This window comes from Sus scrofa, chromosome 16 (genome assembly GCF_000003025.6).
Source record: "Sus scrofa isolate TJ Tabasco breed Duroc chromosome 16, Sscrofa11.1, whole genome shotgun sequence".
NCBI classification, from domain to species: domain Eukaryota; kingdom Metazoa; phylum Chordata; class Mammalia; order Artiodactyla; family Suidae; genus Sus; species Sus scrofa.
Window position 1 is genome coordinate 43044734 of NC_010458.4, and position 18255 is coordinate 43062988.

Genomic DNA, 18255 nt, shown 5'->3' on the forward strand with positions numbered 1-18255 from the left:
TCTCTGCAGTGGATCGGATTGCTGTAGAGGCACAAGTTTGATTCCTTGTCCAGCACAGTGGGTTAAGAGCTAGCATTGCTGCAGCTATAGCTTAGTTTGCAGCTGCAGCTTGGATTAAATTCCTGGCCCAGGGACTTCCACCTTCTGTGGGTGCAGCCATGAAAGGAAAGGGAAGGGAAGGAAAAGACAAGGAAAGGAGAAAAAGAAAAGAAAAAAGTAAAAGCCAAAAGATTAAGACTGAGTCTTGAGTAGAAACAAATTAGATAAACACAGAGTCTAATTATATGAGCCAACTAAAGAGTAACAAATCCAAGGCATATACAAAAACTTGTGAGTATTCCAGCTAAAATGATAAATATCAACAGTGTGTTCTCAGAGCAGCAGCATCAGCATCACCTGGCAACTTAAAAGAAATGCAAATTCTCAGGTCCCATTCCAGACTTACAGAAGTAGAAACTATGGGAGGCAGCCCAGAAATCTGTTTCAATCAATGCTCCAGGTGATTTTGATGTATGAAAATTTGAGAACCACTATTCAAAAGAAGCCAGGAAAAAAATATCTAACCATGTAGGCCATAACTACCATTTTATTCTTGTGAAAGCCACAAAAATTATTTGAAATAAAGCTAATATATTAAGTGAGAGAGAAAAGTTATGAGGATGAGTTGCTCAGAGGAGAAGGTGATGAGTCTGTTATTACACATAAGACGTACAATTCTAAGAGGCATCAAAGTGGAATGGTTTAATAGGAAGATCAAAATACATGACTGAAAAAGAGGATAGGGCTAGGTTATAAATAAAGGAGTATAATATAGAAAGTAATTCCAAAAGAATTTACAAAGATATAAAGATAAAATTACAAAGATACAAAAATAAATAGAAACAGACCTTGCCATTGCTGTCAATAATGTATAATCTAGATCAGAAGGTCTCAAACTTTTTAGTGTCAAGATCCCTTTACATTCAAAAAATTATTGAGGACCCCAGGAAGCTTTTGTTTTTGCAGGTTATATCTATACTTATCACATTTGAAATCAAAACAGAAATTGTATATATACATATATGTGTGTGTGTGTCTGTATGTACACAAACTCAAATATCAAAACAGAAATTGTATACACACAGACACAAACTCACTTAAATAACATTAAACCCATTGCATGTATTTTTATAAAGAAATAGTTCCAAATATTAAAAAATCAGCCAGGAGAGTAGATTTATGCCAATCTCTAACGCTTAGCTTAACAGGGACAGCTGGAGTCTACTATCTGCTTACTGCATTTAATGTATTAAAATAGATCAGTTGGTCTGAAGTATGTGAAAATCTGGTCTCACACAGACAGATAACTGGAAAAGTATTTCAATAAACTTTTCACAAAATTGTAGATATTTTCTTTTGATATGACACAAAAACTTAACCAGAAATGGTTTCTAACCAGTTGCAATATGATATCTGAAATTTTTATCAATGAATTTTTCAAACTTGGGAAAATTAGGGTGAACAAAGCAAATAACATCTATTAATGCTACTAATAAATATAGTTATGGCTTTTAAGATCTCCAAAAGGATATCATAGAACCCTCTCATGATCCAAGAACTATGCTTTAAGGATCACCAATTTAGATTTATAATCCAAGCGACATCTGAAACCTCAAAAGTAAACAGGAACATACTCTAAATGGAGCACCTTTTGCCCAGCTCCTACTTATCCTTCAACTAGCTGCTACTCATCTTTCAACTCTTAGCTCAAATGTTTCCCAGAACACAAGTCAAAGAAACCTCTCCTGATAAATACAGAGGTCCCCTGTTAGGTATTCTCACTGCATTTATCACATAATAATTTTACCTTTATTTATGAGATCTTTGTTTGTCTTTTGTGTAACTAATGCAATGCTTTATCTTCCTCAAGGGCTCAGATCATTGGAATGTCTACTTTTGTTCATAATTATATCCTCAGCAACTTTTCCACTTTCTAAGATCTATTCTCAACATAGCAGTTAGAGTGATCCTTTTAAAAATCATAGTCAGACTGGTGGCCAAGACGGTGGAATACAAAGACCCTGAGCTCACTTCCTCCCATAGGCACATCAAAATTACATCTACTTGCAGAGCAAATACCTCTGAGAACAACATGAAGACTAGTAAAAGAATTTTCCACAATCAAAACTATAAAGAAGTAAACAAATAAGATAGAAGAGTCAGAGACATAGTATAGTTAAGACCCATACCCCCAGGGAGGTGATACATAAAGAGGAAGATAATCACAGTAACAAGGGTTTTCCCCAAAAACAAGAGATTTGAGCCCACATAAGGCTCCCTAGCCTAGAGGTACTCCACTGGAAAGACAAGCCCCCAGAACATCTGCTTTTGAAAGACAGTGGGGCTTGCGTATGGAAGATTCAGAGGGCTACAGGAAAGAGAGACTCCATTCTTGAAGGGAAAACACAAAATATTACATTCTCTGAGCCCCAGTGCACAGATAGTAACTTGAAAATATCCCAGGTCAGACCCTGTTGCTGATCTTGGTGAACTCCTGGAGAGGCAGGAGGCAGCTGGAACTCCCAGTGAGGACACAGGTGCAGACAGCAACCATTTAGGGAAGCTCCTTCCACCCTAAGAACACTGGTGCTTGGAAGCCACCATTTGGGTGTCCTTTCTTTAGTATATTAGTGTTGGGGGCTTACTCACCCACCAGGAGTTCAGCATCAGTCCCAGGACCCTCCAAACCACAAAGCCAGTCAACCCAGGACATGGCCCTGACCACCAATAGACCAGCAGTGACCACAAAAGGCAGGCATGGGCAGCCAGCTGGGTAAAGGCTAGCATTTCCTATCAGTGTGTTCAAAGTACTTGGCTCTACTACAAAAGAAAGACCCACACAGCCCACATAGCAGGCACTTCTAGAGCATATGGCTCTATTGAACAGAACTGAGTATGCACCATAGGATTTCTCTTATATAAATCCACTTCTCAAAGTAGAAATTTAACTGACCTACCGAATGCATAGAAATAAACACAGAGGACCATGTGAAATTAAATAAACACAGAGGGAGTTCGTATTGTGGCTCAGAAGGTTAAGAAACTGACATAGTCTCCATGAGGATGCAGGATTGATCCTTGGCCTCACTCAGTTGGTTAAGGATCCTGCATTCCTGCAAGCTGTGGTGTACGTCACAAATGCAGCTTAGATCCAGTGTTGCTATAGCTGTGGCACAATCCTACAGGTGTAGCTCCAATTTGACCCTTCAGCAAGGAAATTCCATATACCACAGGTACAACCATAAAAAGAAAAGAAAAGAAATAAACACAGAGAACCAGGCAAAATGAAAAGGCAGAGGAACATCTTTCCAACAATGGAAAATTACAAAACCACAGAAAAAGGACTAAACAAAGTAGAGCTAGGCAATCCACTTGAAGAATTCAAGGCAGTGATCATAAAGATGCTCAGTCAGTTCAGGTGAAAAAGAGATAAACAAGTGAGAATATGAACAGAAAGTTAGAAACTATAAAGAAGAACCTAAGAGAGCTGAGGACTACAGTAACTGAAACAAAAAACATACTAGATGGAATCAACAGTAGATTAGACAATACAGAAGAATAAATCAGAAAAAAGGAAGACAGAATAGTTGAAATTATTCAGGCTGAATGGGGAAAAAATGAAAAAATTGTTGTATGAGGATAGTTTAAGAGACCTCTGAGACAGTATCAAGCACATTAATATTCACATATAGGGGTCTCAGAAGAAAGAGAAAAAGGGATAGAGAAATTTATTGATGAAGCAGTGATGAAAATATCCCCTGTGTGGGAAAAAGACAAGGAAAAACCAGAGTCCTAAACAAGATTAACCCAAACAGACAGTCCAAGACATTATAATTAAAAGAGCATTTTTTTTGTTTGTGACTTTTTAGGGCCGCACCTGCAATGTACAGAAGTTCTCCAGGTCAAACTGGAGCTGTAGCTGCTGGCATATGCCAAAACAACACCAACATAGGATCCAAGCCACGTTTGCAACCTACACCCCAGCTCATGGCAATGCCAGAATCTTAACCCACTGAGTGGGGCCAAGGATTGAACCTGCATCCTCATGGATACTAGTCAAGTTTGTTATCACTGAGCCACAACAGGAACACTGCAAAAAGCATAAATTTAAAGCTACATACAGAATTTTAAAAGCAGCAAGGTAAATTCTATTAGTTATTTAAAACAGAACTCCCATAAGAGTCTCAGGTGACTTTTCAGCAAAAAGTTTGCAGGCCAGAAAAGAATGACAAAACAGGAGTTCCCGTCGTGGTGCAGTGGTTAACGAATCCGACTAGGAACCATGAGGCTGCATTTTCAATCCCAGGCCTTGCTCAGTGGGTTAACAGATCCAGCATTGCTGTGAGCTGTGGTATAGGTTGAAGACGTGGCTCGGGTCCCGCGTTGCTGTGGCTCTGGGGTAGGCTGGCAGCTACAGCTGGGAACCTCCATACGCTGCGGGAGAAGCCCAAGAAATGGCAAAAAAAAAAAAAAAAGAGTGAAAAAACATATTTAAAGTGAGGAAAGGAAAACACCTACAACTAAGAATACTCTACCAGGCAAGATTATCATTCAGATTTGAAGAAAAGATAAAGTTTTACAAAGTAAAAGCTAAAAGATTTCAGCATCACAAAACAAGCTTTAACAGAAATATTAAAGAGACATCTCAAAATGGAAAAAACCCCACAATTATAAATATGAAAATTATCAACGGAAAAATATCACTGGTAAGGGCAAACATTCAATAGGTAGCAAAGAGATCTAGTAAAAATAATTAAAAGAAAAAGTAACAAAAAGTTATAAAATAATAAAAAAGTATTGAAATCATCTATATCCACACTAAGTATTTAAAGGATTAAAAACAAACATAGCAGGGAATAGAGTAAAAATGCAGGATTATTAGAATTGGCATCAACCATCAACTTAAAATAATCATTTATGCAGTTACATATGAACTTCATAGAAACCAAAAATCAAAAAAAAAAATATATACTAAACACAAAAATGAAAAGAAATCCAAACACACCAGTAAAAATATTCATATCACAAAAGAAAAAGTGGGGGGGTGAGGACTACAAAAGCCATCAGAAAACAATGAAAAAAAAAAAACTAAATATGTATGTACTAGTAATCACTTTAACTGCTCATGGACTAAATCCCCCCAAAGTCATAGAGTGGCTGGGTGGATTAAAAACAACAAACATATATGCTGCCTATAATATAAGAGACTCACTTCATACTTAAGACATACAGAGACTAAAAGTGAGGGCAGGGGAAAGTTATTCCATGCAAATAAAAATGAAAATAAACTGGGGTAGCAATACTCAAATCAAACAATATACTTTAAATCAAAGACTAACAAGATACAAAGAAGAACATTATATAACAACACAAGTATAAATTCAACAAGAAGATATCACTGTAAATTTATATATATATACAGCCAATATAGGAGCACCTAAATACATAAAGCAAATGTTACCAAACACAAGGAAAGAAATTGCCATTAGTGTAACAGCAGGGAACTTTATAACCTTAACTACATCAATAGATCATCTAGACAGAAAATCAATAAGGAAACACTGGCCTTAAATCACACATTGTACAAAGTGGACTTGATATATGTAGAACATTCCATCCAAAAGCCACAGAATACCCTTTCTTTTCAAGTTCACATGGAACATTCTCCAAGATTTAGGAAGCCTGAAATCACATCAAGCATCTTTTCCAAACACAATGCTATGAAACTAGAAATCAACTACAAGGGAAAAAAAGACTGACTGCAAAAGGACGCACATGTGGATGGCAAACGATGTGCTACTAAACAACCAGTGAGTCACTGAAGAAATCGAAAAGGAAATAAACAACACCCAGAGACAAGTGAAAATGGAAAAAGGACAGTCCAAAAAAATTTGAGGGATGTGGCAGAAGGGAAGTTCTATATGGGAAGTTTGTTTACAGCAATACGAGCCTACCTCAAAAACAAAACAAAACAAGAAAAATCTCGGGGGGGGGGGAGAATCAAGATGGTGAAGGAATAAGACATTGGGCTCACATTTTCCCACAAACACATCAAAAACACACCTACATGTAAAAGGACTCACACAGAACATCTATTGAATGCTGGCAGAAGTTAAAACTTCAAAAAGGGAAAGAAACTCTTGACATAACTGGGTAGAACAAAAGAAAAAAAGAGAGAGAGAGAAGAGGAATCAGGATGGGACCAGCATTCCGGAGAGGGAGCTGTGAAAGAGAAAAGGAACCCACATAATGGGAAGCCACCTGACTGACAGGGAGATCAGCCATAAAGGGACCTCAGAGGAGGGCATTACAACTGAACACTCCCCTGGGAACTCACACACCCTGCTGCTGCCACTGCCAAATGCTCTGGACACCTCATAAATTGCCCTAAGGCTCATCACCACATACAAGGGCCCTGCAACAAGGAGTGGCCTGTGCCACCTTCGTGAAGGTCCTTGCTGCTGTTAAGAGCCAACAACCAGGCACTGACTACTAGCCCTACTCATTGCCTCCTTCTCCCTGGAAACACACTCAGCACCCTGGGGATAACAGTCTGCTCACACCAAAGAAAGAGACAGAAAATATTCAAACTCCCACAGCAAAAATAAATAGTAACACCCCACAAAGTACAAAGGGGTACTCTTACACAGAAGTAGCCCTCCAAGGCTACAGTTTGCCTTCCCTAAACTCACAGATAAAGAGAAACATAAGCAAGATGAATAAGCTCAGAGACCATTTCCAGTTTAAGAATCAGAATGCACATGAAGCCGACAACAATGAAACAGACTTCTGCAGTCTGAAAGACATTGAGTTCAAAAGGGAGACAGTGAAAATACTGAAGGAATTAAGGGTGAATATAAAGGAATTCAGAGCAGATATGAACAGTAATGCAGACTGCTTTAGAAAGGAGCTAGAAAATATAAGGAGGACACAGAAAAATAGAAAATTGATTTTCAGAGATGCAAACTGAGCTAAAGGCACTAAAGAGCAAAATGAATAATGCAGAGGAATGAATTAGTGAATTGGAAGATAAAATAAGAGAAATCACCCAATCAGGACACCAGACAGAAGACCAAATGAAAAAACATGAAAGCAATATAAGTGATCTATGGGATAATATCAAGTGGGCCAGTCTATGCATGATAGGAATTCCAGAAGAAGAAGAAGAAAAGGAGATTGAAAATATATTTGAGGAACTTATGTCTGAAAACTTTCCAAATCTAAAGGAAACTGGTATCAAGATACAGGAAGCAAAGAGGGCTGAAATCAAGTTGAACCCAAACAGGACCACACCAAGACATATTATAATAAAAATGGCAAAAGTTAAAGAGAAGATTCTAAAGGAAGCAAGAGAAAAACAAAGTGTTAACTATAAGGGAAACCCCATAAGGCTATCAGCTGACTCATCTATAGAAAAATTACAGGCCAGGAGTGAGTGGCAACATATATTTAAAGTTCTGAAAGGAAAAAATTTCCAACCTAAAATACTCTATCCAGAAAGAATATCAATTAAAATATAAGAGGAAATTAAGATTTTTCTCCAACAAACAAAAGCTAAAGGAGTATAGCAATACAAAACCCATTCAGAAATATTGAAAGGGCTTCTGTAAATAAAAAAAGAAGAAACAGGAAAGAGGAAACTACAACTGGAAAGCAATCACTTAAATAAGCCAGCATATAGATCTAAAAGAGCAAAGAAAAAAAAATTACTGTAAAAAAGCAGTGATCAACACAAGAAACAGCAAAAGGACAGACATAAAGATGTTAAAAAAGGACTTCAAAATCATAGAATGTGGGGAAGGAAAGTAAGGAAATATAGATTCTTTTTTTTTTTTTTTTTTAATAATGTGTTTGAGCCTATATGACTATCAGGCTAAACCAGGCAGATATAGGAAGGGGTTCACATACTTAAAAAATAGGGCAACCACAAGTCAAAACCAAATATTACATTCACAAAAACTAAAAAGAAAAGTAGGAGTTCCCATCATGGCTCAGTGGTTAACAAATCCGACTAGGAACCATGAGGATCTGGGTTTAATCCCTGGCCTTGCTCAGTGAGTTAGGGATCCGGCGTTGCCTCGAGCTGTGGTGTAGGTCACAGACGTGGCTCAGATTCCACATTGCTGTGGCTCTGGCATAGGCTGGAGGCTACAGCTCCGATTTGACCCCTGGCCTGGGAACCTCCATATGCTGCGGCAGCAGCCCAAGAAATGGCAAAAAGACAAAAGACAAAAAAAAAAAAGAAAAGAAAAGAAAACTAAAAAGAAAAGTAATCAAGCATAAAATAAATGGAAATCATCCAACCAAAAATAGAAATGAAGAGAGGAGAAACACAGAATCCACTGGAAAACAAGGTTTAAAATGGCAATAAATACATATCTATCAATCATTACCTTAAATGTCAACAGACTGAATGCTCCAATCAAAAGACACAGAGTGGCAGATTAGAATAAAAAAGTAAACACCTAAAATCTGCTGTCTACAAGAGACTCACCTTAGGGCAAAGGACATATATAGATTAAAATGACAGGATGGGAAAAGATATTTCATGCCAATGTATAAGACAGAAGGGCAGGAGTTGCAATACTCCTATCAGACAAAATAGGCTTTAAAATGAAGGTCATAAAGACAAAGAAGAACAGTATTTAATGATTAATCCATTCAAGAAGAGGATATTACAATTGTCAATATATATGCCCCTAATATAGGAGCACCCAGATACATACAACAAATACTAACATATAAGAAAGGAAAAATTCGGATCCCGCGTTGCTGTGGCTCTGGTGTAGGCCGGTGGCTACAGCTCCAATTGGACCCCTAGTCTGGGAACCTCCATATGCCGTGGGAGCGGCCCAAGAAATAGCAACAACAACAACAAAAGACAAAAAGACAAAAAAAAAAAAAAAGGAAAAATTGATGGGAATACAATAATAGTATGAGACTTTAACACCCCATTTACATCAATGGACAGATCCTCTAGACAGAAAATCAATAAGGCAACAGAGATCCCAAATGACACAATAGAAAAGTTAGACTTAATCAACATTTTCAGGACATTACATCCAAAAACATCACAATATATATTCTTCTCAAGTGCACATGGAACATTCTCAAGGATTTACCACATGCTGGGGCACAAAACTAACTCAACAAATTTAAGAGTATAGAAATTATTTCAAGCATCTTCTCTGACCACAATGGCATCAAACTAGATATCAACCACAAGAAAAGAAATGAGAAAAAAAACTAACTACATGGAGCCTACACAACATGCTACTAAAAAACCAATGTGTCAATGACAAAATCAAGAAGGAAATTAAAAAATACCTCGAGACAAATTATAATGAAAACACAACCACTCAAAATCTATGGGATGCCACAAAAGCAGTGATCAGAGGGAAATTCATAGCAATACAAGCCTTCCTCAAACATGAGGAAAATCTCAAAATTGACAACTTAACTCACCAACTAAATGAATTAAAAAAAGAACAAGCAAAACCTGAAGTCAGCAGAAGGAAGGAAATCGTAAAGATCTGAGAGGAAATCAATAATATAGAGATTCAAAAAGAGTAGAAAAAAAAAATCAATAAAACGAAGAACTGGTTCTTTGAAAAGGCAAACAAAATTGACCAACCTCTGGCCAGATTCAGAAAGAGTAGGAGAGATAAAATACCAAATAAACAAAATGAGAAATGAAAAAGGGGAACTCACAATGGATACTGCAGGAATACAAAAAACCATAAGAGAATATTATTAACAATTGTATGCCAACAAATTTGACAACCTAAAAGAAATGGATGACTTTCTAGAGACTTACAGCCTGCCAAACCTTGAATCAAGGAAAAACAGTCCAACTGAACAGAACAATCACTAGAGATGAAATTGAGTATTTCATAAAAATACTCCCTACAAATAAAAGCCCAGGACCAGATGGCTTCACAGGTGAATTCTACCAAACACACAAAGAGTAACTTATACCCATCCTTCTGCAATTTATCCAAAAGGTTGAATAGGAAGAAATACTCCCAAAGACATTGCATGATGCCACCATCACCCTAATACCAAAACCAGACGAAGATACCATGAAAAAAGAAAACTATAGGCCATATCTTTGATGAATATAGATGCAAAAATTCTCAAAAAAATCTTAGCCAACCAAATCCAACAACATATAAAAAAGATCATACACCACGACCAGTGGGATTCATCCCAGGTTCACAAGGATGGTTCAACATACACATATCAATCAATGTTATACACCACATTAACTAAAGAAAAGTCAAAAACCATGTGATCATCTCAATAGGTGTAGAAAAAGCATTTGACAAAGTCCAACATCCATTCTTGATAAAAACTCTTACCAAAATGGGTATAGAGGGAACATACCTTAACATAATAAAAGTCACTTACAACAAATCCACAGCAAATATAATACTCAATGTAAAAAAGGCTGACAACCTTCCCACTAAAATCTGGAACAAGACAAGGATGCCCACTCTCACCATGTTATTCAACATAGTATTGGAAATCCTAGCCACAGTAGTCAGACAAACAAAATAAACAAAAGGTATCCAAATTCGAAGAGTGGAGGTAAAATTGTCACTACATATAGATGACATGATACTATACATAGAAAACTCTAAGGAATCAACCCAAAAACTGCTTGAACTGATCAACAAATTCAGCAAAGTAGCAGGATATAAGATCAACATTCAGAAATTTGGTCACATTTCTGGATACTAACAATGAAATATTAGAAAAGGAATACAAAAATACAATACCTTTTTAAATTGCACCCCCCAAAAAAATCAAATCCCTGGGAATAAACCTGACCAAGGATGTGAAAGACTTATATGCTGAGACTATAAAACATTAATCAAGGAAATTAAAGAGGATTCTAAGAAAATAAAGAAATATAAAGATAAGCTAAAGAAATAGAAAGATATTCTATGCTCCTGGGTTGGAAAAATTAATATTGTAAAAATATCCATACTATGCAAAGCACTCTACAGATTCAATGTAATCCTTATCAAATTAGCCATGACATTTTTCACAAAACTAGAACAAACAATCCAAAAATTCATATGGAACCACAAAAGACACAGAATTGCCAAAGCCATCCTGAGGAACAAAAACCAAGCAGGAGGCATCACTCTCTCAGACTTCCGGAAATATTACAAAGCCACAGGAATCAAGACAGTGTGGTACTGGTACCTAACCATACATACAGACCAATGGAACAGAATAGAGAACCCAGAAATAAACCCAGACACCTAAAGTCAATTAATCTCAACAAAGGTGGCAAGAGCATAAAATGGGAAAAAGACAGTCTTTTCAACAAATGTGCTGGTAAAACTGGACAGCTGCATGCAAAGCAATGAAATTAGAACACACCCTCACACCATGCACAAAACTAAACTCAAAATGGTTTAAATATTTAAATGTAAGACAAGACACAATCAAACTCCTAGAAGAGAACATAGGCAAAACATGCTCTGCTATCAACCTTACAAATATTTCCTCAGGTCAGTCTCCCAAAGAAACAGAAATAAAAGCAAAAATAAACCAATGGGATCTAATCAAACTGACACGCTTTTGTTCAGCAAAGGAAACCATTAAAAAAAAAAATCAAAAAGACAACCTATGGAATGGGAGAAAATAGTTGCAATGATGCAACTGACAAGGGCTTAATCTCTAAAATACACAAACAACTTACACAATTCAACAGCAAAAAAGCCAACAACCCAATGGAAAAATGGGCAAAAGACCTGAATAGACATTTCTCCAAAGAATATATACAGATGGCCAACGAGCACATGAAAAAATGTTCAACATCACTGATTATTGGAGAAATGCTAATCAAAACTACCATGAGGTAACACCTCACGCCAGTCAAAATGGCCATCATTAATAAGTCCACAAATAATAAATGCTGGAGAGGGTGTGGAGAAAGGGGAACACTCCTGCACTGTTGGTGGGAATGTAAATTGGTACAACCACTATGGAAATCAGTATGGAGGTAACTTAGAAAACTATATATAGAACTACCATATGACCCAGAAATCCCACCCTTTGGGCATCTATCCAGACAAAACTTTCCTTGAAAAGGACACATGCACCCATATGTCCATTGCAGCACTATTCACAACAGATAAGACATGAAAACAACCCAAATGTCCACTGATAGGTGATTGGATCAGGAAGATGTGGTGTATATATACACAATGGAATACTACTCAGCCATAAAAAAGAACTAGAGCCTCTCATCCTGAGTGAAGTAAGTCAGAAAGAGAAAGACAAATACCATGTGATATCACATATATGGAATCTAATACATGGCACAAATGAGCCTTTCCATGGAAAAGAAAATCATGGACATGGAAAACAGACTTGTGGTTGCCAAGGGGGAGGAATAGGGAGTGGGATGGACTGGGTATTTTGGGTTAATAGATGCAAACTATTGTCTTTGGAAAAGATAAGCGATGGGATCCTGTTGTAAATAACTGGGAACTCTATCAGGTCACTTATGATGGTGTATGATAATGTGAGAAAAAGAATGCATGCATGTACGTCTGACTGGATCACCTTGCTATATAGTAGTAAATTGACAGAACACTGTAAACCAGCTAAAATGGAAAAAATAAAAATCATTATATACAAAAAAAAGAGAAAAATCTCAAATGAATAATTTAACCTTATACATAGCAGAGCAAGATACAAAGAACAAACAAAACCTACTTAGTAGAGAGAAATAAATAATACAGTTCATCATGGAAAGAGAGAATATAGAGACTTAGAGAAACAAATAGAAAAGATCAAATGAAATTAAGAGTTGGTTCTTTGAAAACCAAAAAAAAAAAAAAGTGATAAAATTTTATCCAGACTCAAAGAAAAAAAAAGAAAGAGGGCCCAAATAAAGAGAATCAAAAATCAAAGAAGTGTTACATCTGACACTACAGAAATAAAAAGGGTCAAAAGAGGTGACTGTGAATAATTATTTGCCAATAAAATTGACAACCTAGAATAGACAAATTCCTAGATATGTAAAAGCTCCCATGACTGAATCAAGAACAAATGGAAAATAGGACCAGAGTGATTACTATCAATAAGATTCAATCAGTAATAAAAAAAAATATTACCAAGAATCCCAAGTTTAGGACTGGCTTCAGAAGTCAGTTCTATGGAATATTTAAAGAGTTACTGCCTATCCTTCTCAAACTATTCCAAAAAATTGAAGAGGAAAAAATATTTCTCAATTCATTTTATAAGGCCAGCATCACCCTAACAGAATATTAGCAAACTAAATTCAGCACTACATTAAAAGTTCATACACAATGATTAATTGTGATTTATCCCAGGAGTGTAAATATGGTTTCATATCTGCAAATCTATCAGTGTGATACACCACATTAACAAATGAAGAATACAAATAATATGATCATCTCTGATGCAGAGAAAACTTTTGGCAAAATTCAACATCCATTTACGATAAAAACTTTTCACAAAGTGGGTATAGAGGGAGCATACCTCAACATAATAAAGGTCATTTATGACAAACCTACAGCCAACATCATACTCAAAGGTGAAAGCTGAAAGCCTTTTCTAGTAAATTTAGAAACAAGACAATGACTCCCACTATTGCCACTTCTTTTTAGTGGTATTGGAATTGGAAATCCTAGCCACAGGTAAGAAAAATAAGCAAAAAGTTATCCAAATTAGAAAGAGATAAAACTGCATTATTCACACATGACATAGTATTTTATTTAGAAAACCCCGAAGTCCCCATTGCAAAAGTATATTTCTCCATTGTAGAAATTGGCATAACATCATAAATCACTACACTTAAATTTTTTAAAAAAAGAACGACAGTGCATTCACATCAGAATGTGACATATTTAGCAGGGATTTTTATTTAAAACCCAAAGTCTCCATTGCAAAAGTATTAGAACCCACCAAAGTTATGTATGATTACTATACAGAAATCTCTTGCATTTCTATGCACTAACAATTAACTATTAGAGAAATTAAGAAAATAATCTCATTTATAATTTCATCAAAGAGAATGTAATATCTAGAAATAAATATAGCCAAGAAAGTAAAAGACCTGTATTTGGAAAAGTTATAGACATTGATGCAATAAATCAAAGACATCACAAACAAATGCAAAGGTAGACTGACTCATGGGTTTGAAGAAGTAATACTGTTCAAATGGCTATTCTACCCAGAGTAATCTACAGATTCAAAGCAATTCCTATCAAAATATTCATAATGCTTTCCACTAAACTGGAACAAATCCTTCTAAAATTTGCATGGAAACACAAAAGACCCTGAATAGCTTCTTTCCTGAGAGAAAAGATCAAAATTCGAGGTATCATGCTCCCTGATTTCAGGCTGTACTACAAGGCTACAATCATCAAAACAGTATGGTATTGGCACAAATATGCACAAGTTCATGGAACAGAAGAGTGAGCTCAGAACCCACCTAGCATGGGCAAGTAATCTATGACAAAGAAGGCAAGGCTATGTTACAGGGAAAAGACAGCCTCTTCAATAAATGATGTTGGGGAAAGTAGACAACTACATGTGATAAATCAAATTTGACCACTTTATCACACCAGACACACAAAAAATAAAAATATATTAAATATATAGATCAAAGTCCTAAAACCATCAAATTCCTGGAAGACAACATAGGCAGTAGGATCCTTTGTCATCAGTTTTAGCAGTGTTTTTTGGATTTGTCTTTTCAAGCAAACAAAAAAATAAACAAATGGACCACAGCAAACAAAAAAAAAAGCTTTTGCACAATGAAGGAAATTATCAACAAAATGAAAAGCATCCTACTGAATGGAAGGTATTTGCAAATTGTGTGATACGGGGTTAATATCCAAAATATACAAAGAACTCCTAAAACTTAACATCAAAAAACAAGCTGATTAAAAATGAGTAGAGGACTTGAATAGATATTTTTAAAAGAACTCACACAGATGGTCGACAGACACAGGAAAATGTGTTCAACATCACTAATCATCAGGGAAATGCAAATCAAGACCACAATGAGGTATTGCCTCACACCTGTCAGACTGGCTATCATTGAAAAGATAACAAATAGCAAATACTGGTGAATCTGTGAAATAAAGGGAACCATCATGCACTTTTGGTGAATTTGTAAATTGGTATAGCCACTATGAAATACAGCATGGAGTTTCCTCAAAAAATTAAAAACTGAACTGCCATATAATCCAGAAATTCTGACTATTTACCTGAAGAAAATAAAACATTAATTCAAAAAGATATATGCACTCTAAGGTTCACTGCAGCATATTTACTACTGCCAAGATATGGAAATACTTCCCATGGCAATGTTTATCAACAGACAAATGGGTAAAGAAGATGTGCTGATATATTGCATATATCTACATATATGCATATTACTCAGCCATTAAAAAAGAATGAAATCTTGCCCTTTTCGACAACATGGATGGATATAGAAAGTATTACGTTAAGTGAAATAAATCACAGAAAGACAAATACCATATAACCCCTTACATGAAATCATAAAAACCAGCCAAAATGAAAACAGAACAAACAGGTGGTTGCCCAGTGCAAGAAAGGGTGAAAACAGATGAAGGAGATTAAGATGTGAAATGTCTAGTTACGTAATAAGTAAGTCATGGGGCTATAACATACAGCATAAGTAATACAGTCAATAAACCTGTATAAAGTTTGTATGAGGGCACAGCGTTAGTAGATCTATTATGGTGATCATTTCATAATACATGCGAACATCAAATAACTATGCAGTACACAGCTTCCTATAATCTGATCCCTGCCACCACTCTGATCTTATTTTCTACCAGCCTTCCCACTGGTCACTCTGCTCCAACCACTGTGATCTCCAAATGTTCATGGAATTCCCACCTGAGAACTTTGCTCTTATAGTTCCTCTGCCTAAAGGATTTTTCACATGGACAGCCACATATCATACTACCTCATTTCTCTCAAATCTGTGAGGCTGATCTTACCTGGAAATAACTTTGTCAAACCAGGTTCATTTTACCGGATACACAGCAAGTTAAAAAAAAAAAAAAGAGAGAGAGAGAGAGACAGGTTCACAGTAAGGTAGCTAGCAGCCAAACTAACAGGAGAACAAATCACAAATCTGCCTCCGGAATGTAAGGGGCTCTCGGTATTTATAGGATAATGAAGAAAGCAGCAGGGTGGTCTGAGGTGTGCGGGGCGTGGCTAAAGGTGATTGGGAAAAGGTGCAGTAATTGTCCAATGCAAGTGTAACTAAGCTACAAGCCTCGGGCACTTTCTGAGGGCGGAGATTTCATCCCTCTATGGTTAAAAGAGGTCATGAAGCTGGACACTCCCATAAGCCTAGTTGAAAGGTCAATGGTCCTATCCAGTCTCAGCCAGCTCAGCTTTACTAGACACAGCTGACTCCACATTCCTAGAAAATTAACTAGGGAAATCATCATGTTATTGAGGCTACCTGCACCTTGGAGAGCGTGGAGCTCTTAAAATAACCTTGATTAGTGAAAGCAGGTGAAGTGGATTTAACCCATGGTTATAATAAGGTCTTCGTACGTGTAATAAAATTAAGATGATGTCATTAGAGTAGACCCTAATTCACTGATCATTGTCCTTCAGATGCAAGTGAAATCTGAGCACAGATACAAAGGTTGCAATGCCATGTGAAGACAGGGCCAGAGATTGGCATGATACATGAGTAAACCAAAGAACACCAGGGACACCAGAAAACCCTAAAAGCTAGAAAAGTGGCATGGAGCAGACTCTTCCTCAGAGCCCACAGAAGGAACCAATCCTGCCAATACCTTGATTTCAGATTTCTCATCTCCAGAACTGTGAAAGAACACCTATCTATAATTTTAAGCCCCCAAATTTGTGGGACTTTGTTATAGCAGTTCTAAAAAACTACAGTACTAAATAGATTGGGAGGTGGGGGTGGAGGACTCTGCAATAAAGAAAGTTAACAAAGGAAATTATCAACTATGATAAATCATGATGATAATATACTCTCATGAAGAGTGATGAAAATAACCCCAGTCCAATCATGAGAAAAACATAAGACAAACCCAAAGGACATTCTGCAAAATACCTAATGAGTACTCCTGAAAACCGTAAAGGTCATCAAAAACAAGGAAAGTCTAGGGAAATAAATTTCAAAATAAAGTTTATGTTTTAAAAAAAAGCAATGGCTGAGACTCAATAGAAAGTATTTGCTCAGTATCACTTGCATTCATGTACTACTTTGGGTACTAGGAAAAAAAGTGAGCACTGAAACAAAAATCGCTGCTGAGTAGCTTACATTCTGATGTGAATGCACTGTAGTTCTTTTTAAAATTTTTTTAATTATAGTTGATTTATGATGTTAGGCCAATTTCTACTATACAGCAAAGCAACCCACTTTATATATTTTTTCTCACATTATCCTCCATCATGTTCCTTCACAAGTGACTAGATATAGTTCCCTGTGCTACATAGTAGGTAGGATCTCATTGCTTATCCATCCTAAATATAATAGTTTGCATCTACCAACTTTAAAGACAATGGAAGGCGTATGTAAGGTCCTGCTGGATCCTCAACATACAGTTTGCAAGTACACAACCCACAGAGTCCAAGATTAGACTGTCCTCCCTGAAAACAGTTGAGCAGATGATCCTGCTCCTACAAACTGGTACTAGCATCCTCCAAAATGGCCAGTACCACAACAAATGGATGTTTCCATACACAAGCCACAGAATTTAAAGAATCAGCTTTTCTTCTCGAGACAGGAAGCCTTTCTTGATCATTCTGGGGTTACTACTTTGTAACTGTCTTTGTAAAGGAGGAAGAAAAGATGTGCTCAAAAAAATAGTTTCCTGACTATTAGTAGTTAATAGATGCCTCGCTGACTCCTAGCAATTTTATAATACAGAAAGGGGAACATGTTTTGAACTGGCAATTAGTAAATACTTGCACAAAATAGGCACAGGGATAGATGCTTTGCATAAATTACCTCTTTTGATCCTGATGAGGATAAAAAGCAATAGGCAAATGAAGTATAAGTCCTTATTCAAGATCACACAAATGGTTAATGGAAAAGCACTCTCTTTCTCGCCTTTCTCTCTCTCCTCCCTCCCTCCCTTCAAAATACCCATTAACAGCATAATTAAACATTCTTATTCCAGGCATCTGAGTGGGGCTGGG

The 18255-nt window shown here is 36.5% G+C and overlaps 1 long non-coding RNA gene across 2 annotated transcripts in view; it reads right to left on the minus strand.

The window, feature by feature from the left end:
* LOC110257331 overlaps nucleotides 1-17505 on the minus strand; it is a 126816-nt gene extending 109311 nt beyond the window's left edge. The window contains exon 1 of one of the 2 annotated variants that reach the window (XR_002339809.1): nucleotides 16065-17504. This is a non-coding gene — a long non-coding RNA (uncharacterized LOC110257331). Of the gene's footprint in view, nucleotides 1-16064 lie in introns of both variants that reach the window. The other variant, XR_002339810.1, reaches the window with a different exon arrangement.